The sequence below is a fragment of the Neovison vison genome, chromosome 1 (genome assembly GCF_020171115.1).
Source record: "Neovison vison isolate M4711 chromosome 1, ASM_NN_V1, whole genome shotgun sequence".
Lineage (NCBI taxonomy): Eukaryota > Metazoa > Chordata > Mammalia > Carnivora > Mustelidae > Neogale > Neogale vison.
Window position 1 is genome coordinate 149,539,025 of NC_058091.1, and position 21,069 is coordinate 149,560,093.

The window sequence follows — 21,069 nt, forward strand, 5'->3', positions numbered from 1 at the left end:
ACCTAATTGCCCCCCTCCCTCTTTGGTTACTTTTCTAAGTGTTTATTCCTAATTCCACAGCAGCTTTCTAACCATGTTACCGCCAAGCGCGGGGCAACGTCCTGTCCCTTCCAGGAGCTCCCTGCTGCAGGCCCGCACCTGCTGCTCCCGTCCGTGCCCCAACCCTGGAGAGGGTCCGCACCCGCGTCCCTATTCCAGATTTCACATCTTCTTTCTTACTGGAACTCCATGTTTGGAGGAACAGTTCCTCAGAAGTTTCCTGAAAAGAGAACATGGGAGGCAATTTCTTATTTCTTCTTCCTATTTTTTGAAACCTTGCAAGACCAGAAAGGCCCGCTAACGCTTTTTTGGCCGAGAGGCTGGGTTCTGAACCCACAGGTGCAGGGTTCTCTTTAGTGGACGTGATCTCCACGTCCTGCTCTGTCTTCCATCTGTGGAGAAGATGCCATCCTGATCCTAGCCGCTTGGGTGCCACGCTTTTCTTCTCTCTGGAAACGTGTAGTATCTTCACTTTATCCCTGAGGTTCTGATATTTCATGATGTGGGGCTTTTCTCACACGTGGCGCAGGGCGTTTGATGGACCTATGTTCGCCTGGAGATTTAAGGTCTTCGGTTCTGGAAAATAATCCTGTGTCATGTTTGTATCTCCTTTCCTTCATTTCCCCCTTTTCTCTCGCTGGAAACCCCGGTGGCTTGATGGCACACCTCTACCAAACACCATTTCATGTTCTGTTGGACTCTGTCCTGCTTTTCATCTCCACCCCACACTTCACAGGAACTTTCTGCAATCGTATTTTGAAATTATTAAAAAGACATTTCTGCCATCATAATATTAATTTTCAGATTTCCCCCTTCCCTCTTTGTTCCGGGAATGTTCTATCTCCTCTTACCTGAGGACTTAATTTTAATTTTATACAATTCAGTTTCCCATATGTGTTTGTTTCGCTTTGGTTCTTTTCCCTGGTCCTGTGAGTTTTGGTCTTGATCCTAGAAACACTTTCACAAGCATCTGATGAGTTTTGTTCGTGGTTCGTGGTTGAAGCACCCGCAGGCCGACTGTGGGACTGTGGGCGCGAGGCAAGGTCTTGGCTGGAGCGCCTGCGGACGCGTGGAGACCGTGTGGTTGCGGGTCTCCAAGGTGCGTGTCCTTGGTCGCCCGCGGACCCCGGCTCCCGCGGGAAGCACACCCAGCCGGCGGACCTGTCCTCGGGCTCCGGGATCCGCGGCGAGGGGTTCGGGACTCGGCCCGACGTTCCCTTCCAGCCGCGCGGGGTGACCGCGCGCGCAACCCAGTGCGCAGCCACCTGCAGCTTGCGGCCCGCTCGCCCCGCCCCTCTGCGGTCTACACCCGCGCGCCTGTGCTCTCCCAGTCTACACCCGCTCGCCCATTTCCCGGCCGGGCTGCGCGCGTCCTTCCCGAGCCGCGCCGCGGGGAGACACAGGGGCTCTCCAGGGTCAGCCGGGGTCGTTCCTGCGCCCCCGGTCCGGCGGGGCGGGGAAGGCGGAGGGCGGCAGAAGGATCCCGAATCGCCTCCTGCGCCAGAGCAAAGCCTCGCGAGTTCGCTCGGATTTCCGATCTGCCGAGAAAGTGGTTCCGTCCGTTCCGCTTCTCAGATGCGCCCCAGGCGGCAGGAAGTCCCGGCGGCTCCGACTGGGTGTTCGTCCGTAACAACGACAGAGTTTACTCATTTGGAGGCCGCGACCGCGGGTGTCAGGATGGCCGAGTGGTCTAAGGCGCCAGACTCAAGCTCCGCTTCCTCCGACAGAGGGTTCTGGTCTCCGCATGGAGGCGTGGGTTCGAATCCCACTTCTGACACACCCTTTTCCCCCCGCCTCTCGTCTCAACCGTTCGTCTCCCGGCTTCTCTCTGCTTTTCCTTTTGCGACCCAAACGGTGGGCTTCGGGGAGGTCGGTCGCCGCCTTCCCCCCTTTTGGTTGCAGTCGACCAGGGCCCTCGTCGACCCCGGTACCCTGCTTGTGCATCACACGCCGTCCCCCGGCGCGCGTGGACCCAGGGCCGGAGAGGTGGCGGCCCGCGCGTGGGTCCTGCCCCGGCCCATCAAAAATCCGCCCGGCCAAAGAGAAGCGGGGAGGTCAGGCAAAAGAGAGGCAAACAGGAAGGTTCCACCGAGATTTGAACTCGGATCGCTGGATTCAGAGTCCAGAGTGCTAACCATTACACCATGGAACCCCGCCTGGCGGCATTTGTCTACACTGTCCATCTGAGATCTCTTCCTTCGTGGGTTTTTTTTTTTTTTTTTAAATTTAAATGAGCGCTGTATAGAATACAGCCGAAAAAGAAACACCACTTTAAACGACTGTCTCTTCTTCCTAAGTGATTTATTTTACATCTACGAGGGCATTTTAGGAGGGCGGGGGGATGGAACGTCCCTGCACTTCCAGCCTCAAGGCGATGGACCAGCCAAATACAGGAGTGTCAGGAGGGTGGTAGGTGGTGGGAGGGGTCCTCCCGACCGCTTTCACCCCGCCTGACTCCCGGTTTCTTTCCCTGGATGTTGGGCGGCGCAGGTCCGGAGTGTGTTCTGGGGGTTTTGATCTTGCCTTCATTTCTGACTCGCGCAAAGGCAAACTGCATTTTCATCTCACCGTTCAAAAGGGAGAAAAGACAAGTACAGCATCTCCCTTCTACAGCTTCACTTGCTCATCCAAGTCCCGCAGACGCCTCTAGGGCGATGGGCTCGGAATCGGAAAATCTGTGGTCCCGCTCCAAAATGTCTCCAGCGCCCGACCCGCCTCGTTCCTCCTGACACCGCAGCTCCGGTACTGCTAGAAGCTTCTTTGAGCGCGCTGCTTGGGGACGGGGATAGAAGGATCAGTGCAGGAATATTCAGGGGAAGAGCCCAGCGATGGACTTTTGGGACTTTTCTTTCTCTCCATAGGCTGAGTCGGACAAGGCTGAGCGGGGTGACTCTTGCATGTTGTGTTTGTTTTGTTTTGGTTTGTTCTTCCCAGGTCCCAGCTCCCAGGTGGACATTCCAGGGTTCATTGGAAAACAAATAGGTGACCTCGGGTGTCCTCGGCCAAGAGAAGGCATCCTCGTGCTAGGCATTCTCATTAGGTTTTCCAAAATCTTCATTGGGACGACATGATTATTTACCGAGGAACTGTAAGAGCAGCACACAACAGAGAGATTGTATATACAGCAGGACCGGAAGAAACACTCGGGTGTCAATCACCCTTCACTCAGTGTGAGTATTAAGCATTGACCCTCTGTTCTCACTGTGCTCTGGTGGTCTCCCAAGGCTGAATTGCTAAGGAATCCCGGATCATTTTCTGTGACTCATCCTTTTGCTGGATCTCCAACCCAGCAAGGTGCCTGTCAAAAAAACGGAGGCTCAGCAAACACGGTGGAGGGAGGGGAGCCGTGGAACTGGAAGACTTCGGGCAGGCGACCGAAGTCCACGTGTTTACACACACAACTGCATTCCATGGCCACGAGTCTCCTGGCTCTAGAAGAGGCTCTAATTTAATCTTTGGTCTATCTGAGTAATGAACCAACTCTTCTCCCCCCAGTACAGGCGGCGTCCTTTGTATTCCCATGAGCCAGAACCTTATTTCTTAAAGAGTAAGAAAAATGTCCACTGGCTTTAAAAGGATACCAGCACATCAAAAGCTCCGTATTTGACTATAGGCTTTCAGCTCCTCTCTGAGGATGGGCAAGGGGGAAGGGGTATGAATGACTGCTTTTTCAACCTTAGCACATTTATTCCCTAGGAAAGGACAGTGGGTAAAGACCTGAATACTGGGGCAGACCGCCATGGGTTGGTTCATTTTGGAGGGCGGAATTCAAAAGGCTGCACCTTTCCCTTGGATTGCGGGGGAGGGGAGGAGTGTTCACAGATACTGCATGGTGAATGCAAAAAAGAAAAAAAGAAAAAAGAGGAAGCCCACCAGGGAGCGGTGGGGAGGGCAGAGAGATGCCTGGGCTCCACACCCCAGGAACGATCGTAGTCTGGTAATCTAAGCGAGAATGAATGGCTTGCAGGCACCTGGTAGCAGAGCTGAATCCGGAAAGAGCGAGTCCTTGTGGCAGAATCTGGAGTCTACAAATGAGAAAGCTGTTCTTTGGTATGTTTATTCATTGGCATTTAGCACAAACATCTCTTCAGTCTTCCCGAAATGGGGAAGCAAGAGAAACGTGGTTCTGTATCTGAGAAAGGTTATGATGCGCGAGGGAGAGCAGGCAATTACACACAAGTTACCTAAAGTTGCAGTAAAGGCCACGTGAGGGGTAGAGCCACGGTGGAGCACGCCTGCGCATACCGACAGCGGTACCCAGTGAAGGGCAGGGAGCAAATGGGACAGCCTGCCGGGGACAGGCCGGCGCGCTGAGGCCTGCTGCACTCTCCCCAGCTCGCCGCTTTTCTCCTTTGCTCGGAGACTGAAATTTTCATTCACCTATAAAGTCATGAATCCACTCATTTGATTTATGAAACAAATGTGCACTCGTCCTAACAAAACGAGCTTCTATCTCCCCCTTTTCCGTCCTTGGACACTGTTACCAGCAGAACAAGCGTGTCCTTCTACAGCCTGTGCTCTCGCCGCCTACGCCGCTGGCTCCGCTAACACCATCTTTGAACTCGTATTCAGAGTCGAAGCGCACTCTGGACGGTAGAAGTCGCGTCGCGTTGGGGCGTCCTGCGTCTAATGCTTGTCACCAAACCTTGTTGTTCCTCTCGGCGTCTTCAGAGACGAATTGTAATTCTGGAGGGGGAGATCAAGGGAGGCTTCCAGGGGAAGGCGCTTCCAAGCTGAGACCTAGGGCGCAGGGAAGTGCTCGGAGCAGGAACAGGGGAGCCCACGCGCGCGCAGGGACGCGGAGGGGCGGCCGAGGCGAGGCGGTGCGCGCAGTCGCCGGGCTCCAGTCCGCACCGGGAAGGTTCAGAGCGTGAACCCAAAGGCTGCGGGCGGGCCCAGGACTGCGGCCTCCGGCGGACCGACCGCTGTTCCTCCGTCCGGCGTTTATGGAGTGATTAGTAAGTGCTGCTGTGTCTCAGGGCCTAAGAAAGCCCGCGGCACACAGTAGGTGCCGAACAAATAGCGTCTAAATTCCATGAGTGTGTTGAACGGAGGTCTGACACACGTCGGATCCTTCCGGGGGCGGAAACACGCGGATGGGGACGTCGGCAGCACAAGCAGTAGATGCTCGCTACCTTCTCGTCGCCTGAACGCGCACCGCGCACTCGGGGCGGTGAGCACGGCCGCACTCTGCGACCCCCGGGAAAACAGAGGGTGCAGCGGAGAGGCCGCTGCCTGGACTCGGAGCCTGTGGGTAACTGTCCACACTGTGCGGGAGAAAGCACGCTCTCGCGGAGAGCCGTCAAAAACGTCCTGGCAGCGGTGGGATTCGAACCCACGCCCCCGAAGAGACTGGAGCCTTAATCCAGCGCCTTAGACCGCTCGGCCACGCTACCGCCCGACTCCCGCGCGCCGCCTGCGCTTCTCCGACCTGAAGGTCGCGCGTCCCCGGCCCTCCTCGCGTCCCCTAGCAGCTCCCAGCCCCAGCTCGCGCCGGGACCGGCCCGCCCTACGCCCCACTCGGCCTCCTGGCGACTCCAGGCTGGTCATGAACCCGACGCCGCGGGCGGAGCCCCCCACCCGCTGGGGCACCAACGCTGCAGCGAGGCTGTGGCCGCCGATGAGCTGGGTCGGCGGCAAGGGAGGCCCCCGACCCCAGGAGCGAGCAAGACCTGCCGTTCGGAGCCGCGAAGGAGGAGCGGAAGCCGGCGAGGAGTCCCGCCTCCGGGGAGGTCCCGGTGCCCCGGGTGCGGCGGCGGCGGGACTGCGGTCCAGCCCGGCTCAGGTGCGCGCGCCGCCGCGTCTCCGCGGGAAGGGCCGCGACTGGCCGGCCGCCCCGTCCAGCGCAGCCCCCGCCCCAAACTGGGTACCCGGCGCGAGCTGTCCTGAAACCCTGGTCTGCGGAGTTGGGAGACCACTAGGTCGCACCGTGGTCTTGGTAGATGGTTTGTGCAAGGAAGCGGGGCAGGTGCCTCCTTAGCGCAGTAGGCAGCGCGTCAGTCTCATAATCTGAAGGTCCTGAGTTCGAACCTCAGAGGGGGCATGTGTTTTGCTTTCAACGTTGACGAATCTTTGTTCTTTAATCTTATCCCCCTCCCCAAACTGTACTATATATATATATATATATATATATATATAATTTTTTTTTATTCGAGGAAATCTCTTGATAAGACTGAAGGGCAATTTGCTATTGTTCAGCAGAACCATGTAATGTTCAGTTACAAAATAGCGATTTTCCACTAAGCATTCAATATTCCAAACTTCTTCCGGTTCTTTCTTATACTAATTGCTGATATGATGAGAAGATTTTCAAAACGCCTTTCAGGTAGGCTTGGCAATTATTTTTGTAACAAAAACACCAGGGTCAGAAACTTATTGGCTCTGGGGCGCTGAGAGGAGGCGTGGACAGAAGGCTGTTTGGGGATGGGGCGATGTAGGTTGGGGTGCAACACATTGTTATCATTACGCAGTAGTCATCTCTTACCATTCTTCTGAAATTGCTTACCGCCAGATCACCAGTGACATCCTATGTGAAAAAAATTACCCTGCTCAGTCTCCGCACATTGTCCCTCTTTTCCTGTGCCTGGCACTGTTTACTGGACTCTAAGTCACCAAAGAGAAACACAGAGTGATGTTCAGAATCAGAGTAAGCACCGGGCTCAGACAAAAGCAGACATGATGGATATTAAATACCCTGCTCTTAACATCGCAGCTTATGGAGCAAGCATTTACTCAGTAGGAATAAGTGTAAGAGTATATGCCAGGCACTAGTCAAAGCTCTGTCCTTCCCTCTGAATCCACCCTCTTACAGCTTTAAATCCGTCTTTGTACACTCTATGCTGTGACGTCAGGGCTGGGGCTCCGCCAGTTACATTTCCCAAAGCTTTGCCAGGGGACTTGAATGCAATCAGCTGAACCACATGTTGGAATCCTGGGCCCAGGACGTGCTCTGCACCATTGTCCTCCCGCCATACGGCCACTAGGTCAAATCCGTGAGGCCTTCTACAGCGCACTGGCCTACTCTGTGTTCCCATCATGTCTTGGCCCATTCTGTGTGTGAGACCAGCATAGTTTCTCCAAGATCATTTCCGATTATGTCATTTCTCCCTGCTTAAAGTCCTCAATGACTTTGCACTGCTGCAAAGGTGAGGTCCCCACTCCACACACCTGCCACAATAACCTCAGAACCTATCGGTCTCTGCTAGGCCCCTGCCTTCCGGCAATCAGCTCTCCCGGCAATCAGCTCTCTCCCCAGCCTTCTGCCTGCTGGCACCTGGGGCCTGCCTTCAGCTCTCCGAAGGTCTGCTCTTCGGGGAGTGCTGGCTTTTCTCCAACTTATTATACCAAGCCTTCAATTCTCAGTTTAAACAACATTTCTTGGGAGAAGTCTCCTGTCACCCCCTTGAAGGGGTCACCTCCCTTTACACTCCTAGCTATTGGAGGTTGTGTGTGAGGGTGTTGGAAGCACTATTTATAATATGCAATTTAAAAAATAATTTTCTACCTCTGTTCTCCCTTTATCCTGATTTAAGTCTATTAACTTTGTCCAATTTAATCTTATTATAGTGAAGTTGTGAAGACCACCTCAAATCTGCCTTTACTGGTGGCATGAATAAATGCATAATTGAAATGAACCACATGACCATCATGGTGTTAAAACAAGGCTGTAAGTTACTTTTCCCCAGTGATCTGGGGGCAGAAGTTGTCTGGAGCCCTATTCAAAGGCGCAACAGATGGAGTTGGGAATAAGGAAAAGGAACACAAACAAAATTTAAAAAGAGAGACCTTAAAACTATTAATAATGAAAGAATAAAAAGAAAGCTTTAGCACTTAAGACACACACTTTTTTTTCCACACTAGGACATAAAAGGAACAAGCTTTGCCTTGGGGCTTGGGTGGTTCAGTTGGTAATGCATCAGACTTTTCATCTGAGGGTCCAGGATTCAAGCCCCCATTCAGGAATATTTCCTGGTGTTCAGGAAACCAACAGAAAACCTGTGGAGTCAAGTATGTCTAGCCCACAAAATGGATAAGTAAGTGAAAAAAGATAGTGGTGAAAAGGTGGGAGCTTTACAGGAAGATGGCCCAAAACTTTGTGAAGAGAACTGACTATGCATGGCCTCAGAGACAAGTAATCTTTGCCTTTGACCTCATTTAATTAGAACAAATTAGGCCAGAGTGAAGTTACTACACCCTCTTTGCACAGGATGTGTCTGGCCATTTCTAGAATCTCCTGGGGTGATTGGCTGCGGAGGCTTTTTTGGATATTCAAGTTTCATAAGGGTGACAAGTATAAAACTTAAGTAGAACTAAAGATTCCCATCTAACCTTGCATTGTACAATACCTTATAAAGGCGTTGTAATCTTGTTTAGGAAAATAGCATGCTATGACCAGAACTCCGTATTTCCATGTCTGCCGGGGCCAACCACATGGGCGAACACAACTTTAAATCAGCTTGGCCCTGTTTTGGGGGGTGAACGTACCAGCTATTATTGCTTGATATCGTAGTCATTGATATTTTATTACTTCCACTTCTTCTATCACAGATGCACATTATTTTACATTTTTTATTAACATAAAATGTATTATTTGCTTCAGGGGTACAGGTCTGGGGTTCATCAGTCTTACACAATGCACAGCCCTCACCACAGCACAGACCCTCCCCAGTGTCCATCCCCAGCCACCCCAGCATTCCCACCCTCCCCCCCATCCCCTCCAGCAGCCCTCAGTTTGTTTTCCGAGATTAAGAGTTTCTTATGGTTTGACTCCCTCTCTGGTTTCATCTTGTTTCATTTTTCCCTCCCTTCCCCTATGATCCTCTGTCTTGTTTCTCAAATTCCTCATATCAGAGAGATCATATGGTAGTTGTCTTTCTCTGATCTTATTTCACTTAGCATAATACCCTCTAGTTCCATCCACATTGTTGCAAATGGCAAGATTTTGGTTTTTGTTGGTTGCATAATATTCCAGTGTGTGTGTGTGTGTGTGTATTTGTGTACCACAACTTCTTTGTCCATTCAACAGCCGCACAGATTCAGTTTCCACTGGAGAGTTTATTTTACACAGGTGAGAATATGCTAATATACCACAAATATGGCTGTAATATATTCACATTCTGGCTTGGAAAAGCTCCAACAAGGATCAAGCGTTCTCTAAGCACCTGCCTGAATAGCCCATCCAGGTCTTTGGCCTCTCCCAAATCTTTAAGTGCATTTCTTAAACTGCAGCAGATGGAGGCTTCTGGAACCAGAGGCTGAGGGTCCAGAAGACACTAAGATGAGCCATGTTATATGCCTTTTCTAGTCTGCATCAGAATGAACTGTTGAGAGAGCTCCCCTGAAATTCAAGTTCTCAGGTCCAGACATTTCGCAGGAGCCGTCCAAGGACTACCCTCTCCTTCCAGCACTGACTGAATCAGACAGGTGTGGCCTGCAGGATGAATTTCAGCAGGTGTGTCTCCTGCGGAGACTATCGCAAAAATCCAGATTTGAGATGTTCGTTGCCTTGAGTAAGAGAGTGGTAAGGAATGTGGAAGAAAAAGATTTAATGTTCTAATGAATTCATTGACGTAATTGACAAGTGTTCCTTGTCTGATACTGAGCTTGGCACCGGGAATACAGGAGTGGATGAGACAGGCCAGGGATGACTTTCAGGGAATATACAGTCTAAGCAGGTAGATGGGTAATAGACAATACTGGTGTTAAATAAAAGGAGAAGGTAACCTCATATAGTAGTAAGTGCTAAGAAGAAAAAGAGGGGCATCAATGTAGTGGGAGGTTGGTGGCTGAGAGGCAGAACGGAGTATTAATTTCCTAGGGCTGCCTTAACCAGTTGCCACAAATTAGGTGGCTTAAAGCAATAGAAATTAATTTACTCACAGTTTTGGAGACTAGAAGCCCCAAATCAGGCTATCAACAGGGCTGTGCTGCCTTTGACGGTTCCAGGGAAGAATCCTTGCCTCTTCTCAGCTCTGGTGGCTGCTGGCAATCCTTGGACATGCGTTTTTGTAGCTCACTGACCACTGCAGTACAGATGGGAGACTAGTTAGGACCAGATTAGACAGGGAGGCCAGGGCAGGAAGATAGCATGCATCTAAGAAGAGGAAGCCACAACACTTGCTGAGAAAATTCAGTGTCAGGTTTTCATTTATCTGTCCATTGTCCCCCCCCCCCAATAAATTAATTTGCATCAATAGGGGAATAACCTCCTAGTATAGAAATCAGAGGAACTTGGACAAAAAAGCTTGTTCATTGGAAAGAGATGAAGTCATTGCTGGTATAGAAGGAAAAAAGGGTCTCCGTGTGTACAGATCTACCAATCAGGAAGAAGAAAGTTGGTACTTGCCCTTCGACAGCGGAAGGTCAGGCTCAGTGGCCGGGGTGGCAAAACGGAACTGCCCCCTCTGAGGTTCGAACTCAGGACCTTCAGATTATGAGACTGACGCGCTGCCTACTGCGCTAAGGAGGCAGGTGAAGAAAGTCCCTAAGCACACGAATTTAACAGTAGATTTCACGTTGCTTCAACGTGGTTCTGTCCCAAGTTTCTCTCCCCTCACACTTCAAAAATGAAAGTTTGTGCTGCAACAGCTTCTAAAACCTGAGTCAGAAGGAGAAAGTGGCCGTTGGCGCTCCTGCCTTAGGTCCCTTCCTCTGAGCTACGACCCCGGGGTCGTCCCCAGAAGGACGTTTCCCAGTGTCAGTGCCGGAGACCCGCACACTTACCGCCCCGCGCCCGCGCGCTCTGCACGGAGACCGCCCGCGCACCAGCAGTCCACGCGCTCGCGTGCGACCACCTTGCACAGCACGGCCAAGTCCCTCCTGCAGCCTGCGGCCCTCCGTTTCAGGAGACAGCCCCAAATCCAGGGGCCGCCGGCGTCCGGCCCGGGGACCCGCGGGGCTGTGAACCGTCCCCAGGGGGAGGCGTCCGGAGCGCAAGTCGAGGTGCGCCAGAGCTCGGGCTGGGGTGCGGGCCGGGAGGAGGGAGATCCCCTCGGTTCGGAGCTCAGCGCGCAGGGGTGTCACCTCCTGCACGGCCTCGCCCCTCCAGTCAACCCCGGGCTGTCAAGGGCGCCTGCCCTGTGTCGTCCCGGTTCTGCACCTGCCGTCGCCGGCCTCCCTGCCTGTCCCGCGAGCCCTGGTCTGTGGTTCGCCGGGGCCGCCCTCGGTGACTTCGCTGCGCCAAGAACCCGGCGTGGTTCTGCCTGGAGATGAACCGCTGCGCTCTGAGTTCAAGTCGTGCAGCGTAACGAGTTCCGATGGCGGCGCGATTGACCCGCGGTGGGACCGCGGCCTCGGGGTGGGGCAAGTCTGCACTTCCGCTGTCCCCGCGCAGCGCGTTTCGTTGTTTTCCCTGTGAGCCCCGTGACCGCAGTGTCTCGGGGTTTAGATCGGGAAAATGAGAGCGATTGCCATAGGAACGCCAGCACGGCCCAGACGTCACCGAAGAGGTCGAAGCCACTGTGTTATTTCAAGGCCGGATGGACGACCAGGTACAGAGGGATGTGGATGAGGGGAAGGCACAGTACGCAGAAGAGGGTTTGGGGTGTGACCTGGGGGAGAAGGAAGTGTGGACTTGCACAGGGAAACTGAACCTACAAGTCCACGACATTCTGAATCAAGGATTTTTTTCTCTCCCCAAATGACACCAACACTCGGTTGAAAATAGCGCTGGGTCTAATACTAGAAAGCACCCACGCATTATCTTACTGGTGGTTCTATTTCCTGATTCGGAGGTTGAGTGGACAAACAACCCAGCATTTCCATACCGCCTATTGGCCTCTTGCAGGAAGGAGCTGATTCCAGCAGACGACCTGCTCTCTGCAATATGACGTCAGACGACCTCCTCTCGACAGTATAACGTCAGATGACTGCTCTCTGCAATATGATGTCGACTTGAGTCTGTGTCAAAATACAGCAGCAGCAGCACAACCCCCACTCCCCAGCTCCGACCTACTTTTACTTGGTGCAGAGCACGGAAAACCTTCTTCCTGATCAGTGTGTACACTTAATGAAACTATGAGACACATAAAACAAATGATTGTTGGTATCTTGTTCAAATACAAACGGGAACTTGCTCCAAATTCCCTTTAGCCGATAAATTTTTTACCAAAGAAAATGAGAAGATATTATCTGGTGAATGTCCCATGCATCTTATAGGCAGCGCTGCTAAAAACAAATGTTTGTTGACTCATGATTGAGGCTGTCATGATTTATGGAGCTTTATGGTCACTGTTTACTTTCTTCAAAATGTGCATATGCACTAATGAGATTTCTGACTTTATAGAAATGGAAGGAAATAGCCTTCTTAGGTGTGTGTCTCAATGATAGCTCTCATTGTTGTGGGCTGTAGGAAAAAGGTTAAAACATTGGCCTTCTGTAAAATCTTTACTTCCAAAGTAGGGGATAAAAAGAATGTCTTTCTTGAATTTGGAAACACTTGGAGAATGAGGATTGTGAAAAAGACCACAGTAAAACAGAAATGTGTATGCTCTTTCTCCAACATTGTTTAATGGTATGTGACGTAGATTGTGACAAAGGCTTACACACACACACACACACACACACACAAGACTCATTTTTTGGTGGAAATAAGATTGCTTCAGAAAGAAAAAACAATGGTCCCAGGAAAGGACTTTCTTCATTTCTTTACTAAAAGTGTAACTTATTTAAATCCACGTTTTATTTCACAAGTTCAAATTCCTGCTGTGCTTTTATCAAGATGAGGAGAACTGGAGAAGGAGCAGGTCTGCGGGCTGGGGAGGAGATCAAGGCCTCTGTGAGCCCGTTCGCGCCTTTTGGCCCTTCAGTGGAGATGGCAGTCCCATCCATGGCTGTGCTCAGTGGGAAATGGGGTTGGAGGCGTAAGTCGTGGGAATCATCAGGGTGTAGACAGTACCTACAGTCACGTGATCAGTGAGCTCGGGCAGGCAGAGGGTGCAGGTACAGAATAGACGAGAACTCAGGTCAGAGCCCTGGAGAACTCCAAAATGTAGAGATTGGGAAGAGAAGGAAATAAAGGAATGAAAGATCCCCCGGGGCTCCAAGCACCCCGGAATGGACCCCTTCTCAGGAGGAGACCCCCGGACCCAAAAACCAAGCCGAGTCCACTGATCAGATGCAAACAGCACGAGGTTTATTGAGTTGACACAGGTACCTGCGGGCGATCAAGTCTTAGGAAGACTCGCGCGCCAGCCCTTTGTTCAGGGCCTTTTTATGGGGTTTGGGGAAGCGAAAGCATACGTACAGAAGCAGAAACATAGTTACAAGGTTCTTATTGGCTGGTTTGAATGTAAGGCATACTCGGTGTTTATAGATTGGCTTTGAAGGACCCCGGCGCGTGAAGAGAAAGGTGGGGAGGGGGAGTGAGGAGGGGGAGTTGGATCTTATTACTCAGCAGAGAAACATCCTGCCTACGTGACTAGGCCCACGTACCTAGGCGACCCCCCTTGCCTACATGACTATGCACATAAAGTATCCTGTTGAAACAGGAGACCAGTATCACCCCCTAAAAGCCAAGTGGTTACAGAAAGGCAAGGGAGTGGTTAAACAATTAACTGGGGGAGGGGTCTAACAGGGGAAGGGCGAGCGATTACAGAAAAGCCAAGAAGCAGTTAGTTAATCAATGGCTGGGGGGGGGTGTCTATATGTGGAGTCTTTCATTCCCCCCTTTTTCTTTATCATGGATAGAATCTTATATCCATTCGCTCTGGTCCTGTACCAGGTCAGTTTGGGATCTGGTCTGTCGAATTAGCTGATATTGCTGTGTCACCAGTGGTTTCGCAGCCCCAATAGCGACTATAAAAGTGGGATGTCCCACTACAGTAGGTCCACTCTCTGGGTCTGTGAAACCCGGGGCATAAGTGTTCTTAACATACTTTGTTGACTTCAGTCCCCATAGCTTCCCCAAGGATTTAACCCGAGTTGCCCCCAGGGGGGATGGTTGTGAAGGCGGTCAAAGTAATTTTCTATGTCCTAATTGGCTGGGGTTCCCATTGCTAGCTTGCAGATGTTAGGGTGTACTAGCTGCAGGGCTTGCAGATGGGCTTGAGGAACTGAGTTATGTGTCTTTGGAAATTGGGCTATTGATAAGGTAACTTCTTTGTTGTAAATTTTAAGGACATTTGCAAACAAAGGGAGACTCCTGCCTTACAAGACTGTGATCTCTGCAATATAAACATTTGTTCTTTTTTCAGGGCAGTCAGGGGTGCCTGTGAAATGTCATACATATTATCAAGGGGAGGGGTGGAGAGGGGGTGCAAGGCGCCAGCCCCTGCTCCCTCTTCAGCCAGCCTCCTGAACAATTTTGACCCTTAAATCTTTAAGGTGGTTGAAGGTGGAAGGTCTTATCTTCTGTAACTTCTTCCTGCTGAATAGGGGCGTAGAGCTGTCCCTACCTACTCAGGTCAACATTGATCAGTGGAGGAATGTATAGGGGAGTTACAAAAGGCGGAGGCAGCTGAATCCAGTGCTGACAGTGAAAAAGTATCTTTGCGCATGGTAAGGATCATCTGTCGTGGTGAAGTCATTGCAGCGATGGAGTCTCGGCACCAAGTAGAGAAACAGCGAACAAAGCAACATATTAAGGCTAATAAGGCAATAAGAATGAGAAGCCCAAAAAGGAGATTTGGCTACAGTCCTCCTCCAAACCAGTAAGCTAACCAATTGCTGAGAGAGAGAGAAGGATCTTGTAGAGCTTTAATCTGGGCATTCATATCCTTTATTAATCCTGTGACATTTTTGTGATAGTCTGGGATATACACACAACATTCTGTCTTGAGAATTACATATATGCCACATGACATCCTCTAGTCACAAAGATGGAACAAAAATGGATGCTAAGTGATTATACCATTTAAAAAAAATAGATCGCATCCATCTTTGTTTTAAGTTGGGGAGACTAGCTGGAGTTGTAATGGTTTTAGTAATGCGCCTATGAATCCAGGCAAATCCTAAGGTACAGCGACCTATCCACCCTGGAGGAAGCCAGGGCCACAGGTTTGTTTCACATATCCACTGGGTTCCATTTGGAGCTGGCCATCTAATGCCAGGTCGCCTTGCCCAGTCAGTAGCAAACCAGTCAGTAGCCTGGAGTACTGTTACTTGGGAACACATTTCTAGTGATAGCCATCCTAGATATCGTGCGTTCTTTGCCCAAGTATCACTCGTATGATTTCTTTGTTCCCAGCATAAAACTGCCTTCTGACTGAGCCGTCCAATCGTGGGTGTAAGCCACAGATATGCATCCCAGATTTGATATACACCATCCTTAGTAAGTTAAGGAGGGTTTTGTAACTTAGGCTCATATTTGATTGGGGAGTTATGGCTTGATAGCAATCCCCTTTCCTTCCAAATAGCTCCATGGGCATGTAGTACCAGGAAGGCATATTTGGAGTCAGTATAAATATTAATTCTTAGGCTTTGGCAATTGGAAAGTGCTAGTGAGCACTACAGTATACCTAGCTTTTCTTATTCTTTTTTTTTTTCCTATGAAAACTATTGTCATCAGTAAACTGTCATTCATTTGGCATATCTGTAAGTATAGCCCAATATTTAATTAGTCGGCCTTTATCATTTTTTGGTGGCCTTTGAATTCTAAGAAAAATCTGGACCTGATGTGAACTCATTAGTTAGGGGCTGTTTTAGGTTTCGCTAAAGCATCTGTTTGCAATTGCACCTCAACAGAGGTGGCCTCTAGGATAAATATGACTAAGGGATGAAACCAATAAGAAGACCTTTGAGTGGTCCAGCCTTAACAATATCCTGATTACAGAGGATCACTGGCAAGTGAGAAAACTTGTCAAGAGATAAGGGGAGTTCCCCATGCATCATCCGATCTAATCATAAAGAAAGTGGGGTCATCCATTATCTCTATAAGTCCATAGTTAATCCTATGGAGTGCAATAGGCTGGCCTTTAGGCAATTTCATTATCCCAGCCACAAACAAGGTGTTAGTTAAGTTATACAATTATAGGGGAATCAATCCCATTTTCCAGTTGTTTAATCATGTGCCGTGGGGTCTTGTTAATATACCCACAAGATAATAAGATTGATTAAAGAAGCTATTGTGTAACTTCTCTGAAGTTTACCTCAAATTGTTTAGCTTAGGTAAACAAACATTTAAAGACAATCGAATCTAGAATTTAATATCCATAAAGGTGTGTTATTAAAATATAATTTTTCTCTCTAAGATAACCCTCATTTACAGAGATAGCCAAATCAGGACTAAGTCACTTGTGAAACAAGTCCAGTTTTAACAAACTTGGCCCATTATTTACATAAGCTCAGCAAGAACAGTTGAGTGTGATCATATAGATCTTTTAGAATCTGCTTTGCTGGAACTTCTTATAAGGAATCTCTAGGTTGAACTTCTAGTAGCCTCTCCAGGCCAGAAGCCAAGCCACATACTTGCCATCAGGCATGCCTGCAATACCTGTCGATTTGGGCATATGCCTCTTCATGAGATTCTGCACCTACCAAGGAGTGACATTCTTTACTCACCTGGTGAGGCTGCTGGGAACTCTGTAAACAAGGTATCAGGCCAATAGTCCCAAGGGGCTTTATGGCTCCAGGTTTCATAAAGTCAACCTTAGTTCCTTTAAACTGTCTGGTCATATCCGAGTCTTTTCAAATATGACATTCCAGTCAAAGCCTTGGTAAAATAACCAGTTTCCAATGCTGTCCTGTTACAAGGAGAACAGATTCTTATTGAACTTATGCAAATGACTGATTGCCATGGAAGAAAGAATACTTACTGAGACCTTTTGGTTTCAGAGGGTTCAGATAGAGAGAAAAGTTGAATGCCTTGAGCACTTTTACATCTCTGTGAGTTATAGATAACTTAAGAAAAAGTATCCCAAGTCTGGAAGAGCAAACATTAGAGAAGCTGCAATGTCTAAAACAAGACAAAACATTAAGAGACATAACACTATAATCTTGTAGTCCATTTAGTCCCATGTTATTAAATCTGGTGAATGCACCTTTAGTTAGTTTTGGAAATTCTTACCCATTTTAGTTTTAGGGTTTTCAAGTATATCAAATATCTATTTGTCTTGAAAGTCCTTTATATGAATCTCCTTGAAGATAAAACTCATTTAGAAGAGAATTAAAACAATTATAAATGACAAAAACTCAGAATGGATATGGTTAGAGCTGATGAGACAAGAGTTTACAATTTAGCTGACAAGGAAATCAGGTTACTTCTGTGACACATAACATTTCTGTAATTATAATATCAAGCGATGATCTTTTAAAACATTTAAAACTTTAGGAAATGTATAGAATCTCTAGAATAATTATAGCATTTTCCCAAATGTAACCCAAGGTTTATCATTGGTTTAAATCTTGTCAACAATTGCTAAAATCTTAGAAAGTTTTAAAGCACATGCCTAAATATAATTAGGGATGTTAAACACGTGATAAAACAAAACATAGAGACTGGGTTTTCTGGGCTGGCAAAGAGAAAACCATTTACATTCTCTTATCTGATCAATTAATCTAAGAAAACTTTGTCCTTTTAAACAAAGAAAATCAGCTTTTTTTTTTTTTTTTTATACCAGTGTCTTTTCCCTTTTTAATTTTATTTTTAAGTGTGCAGTCTTAAGATAGGAGTTTTCTGGGTTTTTCTCCCATCATGAATGATGTCGCAGACAAGGGAGGGGGATCTTTCCCCTGCTGTCCTGCTCGCATTCCCCACAGGAACTTAGGAGCGTTTTAGCTAAGGCCTGTCCGAATAAACCCTAGACCAGGCTACTCCGTGGAGTAGATGACCGTTCTGCCATATGACGCCCTGCGAGACTCAGGGTGCAGCCCACTCAGACTCCGTAGCCGAAGCAGTGAAGCCGTACAGACAGATTTACACAGTCAGGCACTCTTCAGATTCAAACAGGTTGGATACCCTCCCTTTTGGGTATCTCTGGCTAATGGGAGGTGATCAATCTCCCTTTTTATTCTTTACAGATTAGAGTGAATTTCTATGGTTACAGGCAATGGAGGATGGCAACCGGGTGTTTTTGCAGTCTCTCAAGGTTGGGCTGCTTTCTTAATCTCTCAAGGCCAAATGGCCCTTATACTTGGAAGTATAATCTATGTGGAGGCAGGTCAGGAGAGTATTAAATCACCTTGGAGGCTGTTTTTCTTTTTTTTTAGTCTGTCCTGACCATATCTAAAATTCCTTTTCTGAAGATTTCCCTTCACAAACCTTTTACATCTTTCCTTTGCATTCAGGTTTTGTCCCAAGCCATTTTCTTTCAAACAACCATTTTATTGAGGACAAAATTACCTTCCCTAACCTTCAACAAAATGTATTCCCATTCCTTAAATCTTTTTTTACATATCACCTACTTTTTTATAGAGTTTTCCTTATTTTTATCAGTTTTAGTTACACTAAGCAGAATTTGATGGTCTTAGAAACTCCTTAATCTCTAGTTAAGACTAAGTATTAACCAATTGCGAACTGTTAGAACAGAAATCTTAAGATGTCAAATTTATGAAACAGTTAGGTGCAAAACACGTTTACCAACAGATTTAAATACTCTTAGCTTCTTTGCAGTTGAGAAATCAAAAGCACAAACCTACATCCAGTAATTAACGACTTAGCATTTTATCCTTTAAGACCTAGATGTCCATAATTTAATTCCATTTGTCATCCAACCAAAACTTTAAAACTTTCAGGTTACCAAAGACTTTGAAAGCTACTTCAGCAATTACCCATTAGAACTTTGAGACAGACAATTAACCATCAGTTTAGTCATTTCTTTGCCCCAATAGAGGAGCAGATGCCATGCTTTTCCACCAGCAAGGGGGGAGGGGTTAAGCAGTCCAAGTCGGGCCAGAGAACACAGGGAAACTTCCCCGAAACAAAGAGAGTTTCGGCAGCTGCTTGGGAATATTCCTTATGGTCTCTGTCTCGAGTTAGACCAACCCGTTGGTTCCAGTTATAGCCATTAACATGGGAAGTGAGTGAGGGAGAAACCCCCACATCTATTAGGAGAAACTCAGAATCTCTCCAGTGACCTAAAGTGAGACTTAAGGGGGTGGTAAGTGTTTGCCCCATTTTAGAGTCAAAGAAAACACCAAGGACAATAAGTAAGACACACAAAACAGTTAACAAGAAGGACGCTGCGCGATTTCGGTACAAAACCGAAAGCAAAAACTCAAGTGGAGATCCTGGGGGTCCGGATTCCCCCTCTCCAACCAAGGCCACGTATCTCTCTGATACAGGCTGAGCTCCAAATGCCCCGCTGCACCAGGGCCCAAATGTCCCGAAGGACTCAAATGTCCCGCCCGGGAGGACTACAAACGCCTCTGGAACGTCTTCCAGGGCTGCGAGGGAGAAGTCCGAGCCCGTCAGCTCCTTCTGGCCCCCGCCAAATACAAATGGATCCGATCGAACCCCAAACCAAACGCATGCGCAAATACTCAAATGTCCCGTCCGGCGGGACTACAAACGCCTCTGGAACGTCTTCCAGGGCTGCGAGGGAGAAGTCCGAGCCCGTCAGCTCCTTCTGGCCCTCGCCAAATACAAATGGATCCGATCGAACCCCAAACCAAACGCATGCGCAAATTCACAAGTAACAGGTTCAGACGCAGCCACAGACGCAACGAACAGACACAACGAATAGAGTGCTGGCCAGCTTACCTCCTGACAGTGGGTCGGTGGTCCTTGGGTGGGGGGTCTCGTATCCCGGACGAGCCCCCAAATGAAAGATCCCCCGGGGCTCCAAGCACCCCGGAATGGACCCCTTCTCAGGAGGAGACCCCCGGACCCAAAAACCAAGCCGAGTCCACTGATCAGATGCAAACAGCACGAGGTTTATTGAGTTGACACAGGTACCTGCGGGCGATCAAGTCTTAGGAAGACTCGCGCGCCAGCCCTTTGTTCAGGGCCTTTTTATGGGGTTTGGGGAAGCGAAAGCATACGTACAGAAGCAGAAACATAGTTACAAGGTTCTTATTGGCTGGTTTGAATGTAAGGCATACTCGGTGTTTGTAGATTGGCTTTGAAGGACCCCGGCGCGTGAAGAGAAAGGTGGGGAGGGGGAGTGAGGAGGGGGAGTTGGATCTTATTACTCAGCAGAGAAACATCCTGCCTACGTGACTAGGCCCACGTACCTAGGCGACCCCCCTTGCCTACATGACTATGCACATAAAGTATCCTGTTGAAACAGGAGACCAGTATCACCCCCTAAAAGCCAAGTGGTTACAGAAAGGCAAGGGAGTGGTTAAACAATTAACTGGGGGAGGGGTCTAACAGGGGAAGGGCGAGCGATTACAGAAAAGCCAAGAAGCAGTTAGTTAATCAATGGCTGGGGGGGGGTGTCTATATGTGGAGTCTTTCAGGAGGAACTACAATGAAGTAGAGAGAAAACAGAGGGCGGGGTGTTCCAGAAGCCAAGTGAAGAATGCGTTTGCATAAAGAGGAAATAGCGACTGGGCCCGATGCTCCTGAGAAGCAGAGCAAACCGAAGACGAACCCACCAAGATTCTCAAGATGGAGTCTGCTTGGACTCGGCTGGGTTTGTGGAGTGGAGGCTGAGGTTTGGTTCAAAGAGAGGAGATGCGGGTTAAAGAGAGGAGCACGGTTAGAGGGATTCTCTACCCACGAGGACACGGAGATTTTGGAGAAAGTGGTGCTGTGTTTGATTTGACCAGCGGTCGGGAGTGGGCCGAAGGACACGAAGGCTATCCAAGTTAGTAATGCCGGCGCTGGCCCATGAGATCGCGGCTGCATAAGGAAAGAGGGAAAGAGCTGAGGAGGAAGGAGATGCATTAAATCATTTGCCAGTGGGCAAGAGAAAAAGAGCTAAAAAGACCAGAAGTGGTCAGTATAAGGTACAGTTGAAATGCGCATCTTGGGCTGCTACTGGAAATTTAAAATAAGTGTAAGGTCAATGATTGTGTGTTTTTCAAATCACAGGTTATGATGCCTTTGTGTGTCAGGAAATCATGTCAGTGGATCAGAACTAGAACTTCATTTAGGTGAAGGAGAATTGAGTCCAAAATGTCGGCGTCATTACAAGTAAGTGAGGGTTG

The 21,069-nt window shown here is 48.8% G+C and overlaps 2 long non-coding RNA genes and 5 other non-coding genes across 7 annotated transcripts; 3 read left to right on the forward strand and 4 right to left on the reverse strand.

The window, feature by feature from the left end:
* Window positions 1-1,710: 1,710 nt before the first annotated feature.
* Window positions 1,711-1,816, forward strand: TRNAL-CAA. The gene is made up of 2 exons: window positions 1,711-1,748; window positions 1,771-1,816. It is a non-coding gene; the product is annotated as a tRNA-Leu (tRNA).
* Window positions 1,817-2,119: 303 nt separating this feature from the next.
* On the reverse strand, window positions 2,120-2,191 carry TRNAQ-CUG. The gene has a single exon. It is a non-coding gene; the product is annotated as a tRNA-Gln (tRNA).
* A 3,162-nt stretch (window positions 2,192-5,353) lies between these two features.
* TRNAL-AAG lies at window positions 5,354-5,435 on the reverse strand. Its single transcript has one exon. It is a non-coding gene; the product is annotated as a tRNA-Leu (tRNA).
* A 574-nt stretch (window positions 5,436-6,009) lies between these two features.
* On the forward strand, window positions 6,010-6,082 carry TRNAM-CAU. The gene has a single exon. It is a non-coding gene; the product is annotated as a tRNA-Met (tRNA).
* A 2,910-nt stretch (window positions 6,083-8,992) lies between these two features.
* On the reverse strand, window positions 8,993-10,845 carry LOC122900405. Its single transcript, XR_006383222.1, has 3 exons — window positions 10,762-10,845; window positions 9,919-10,061; window positions 8,993-9,543 (listed from the first exon to the last, which is right to left on the reverse strand). It is a non-coding gene; the product is annotated as an uncharacterized LOC122900405 (long non-coding RNA).
* Window positions 10,435-10,507, reverse strand: TRNAM-CAU. Its single transcript has one exon. It is a non-coding gene; the product is annotated as a tRNA-Met (tRNA).
* A 285-nt stretch (window positions 10,846-11,130) lies between the features above and the next one.
* LOC122900409 lies at window positions 11,131-12,524 on the forward strand. The gene is made up of 2 exons (XR_006383223.1): window positions 11,131-11,528; window positions 11,825-12,524. It is a non-coding gene; the product is annotated as an uncharacterized LOC122900409 (long non-coding RNA).
* The last annotated feature ends 8,545 nt before the right edge of the window (window positions 12,525-21,069 follow it).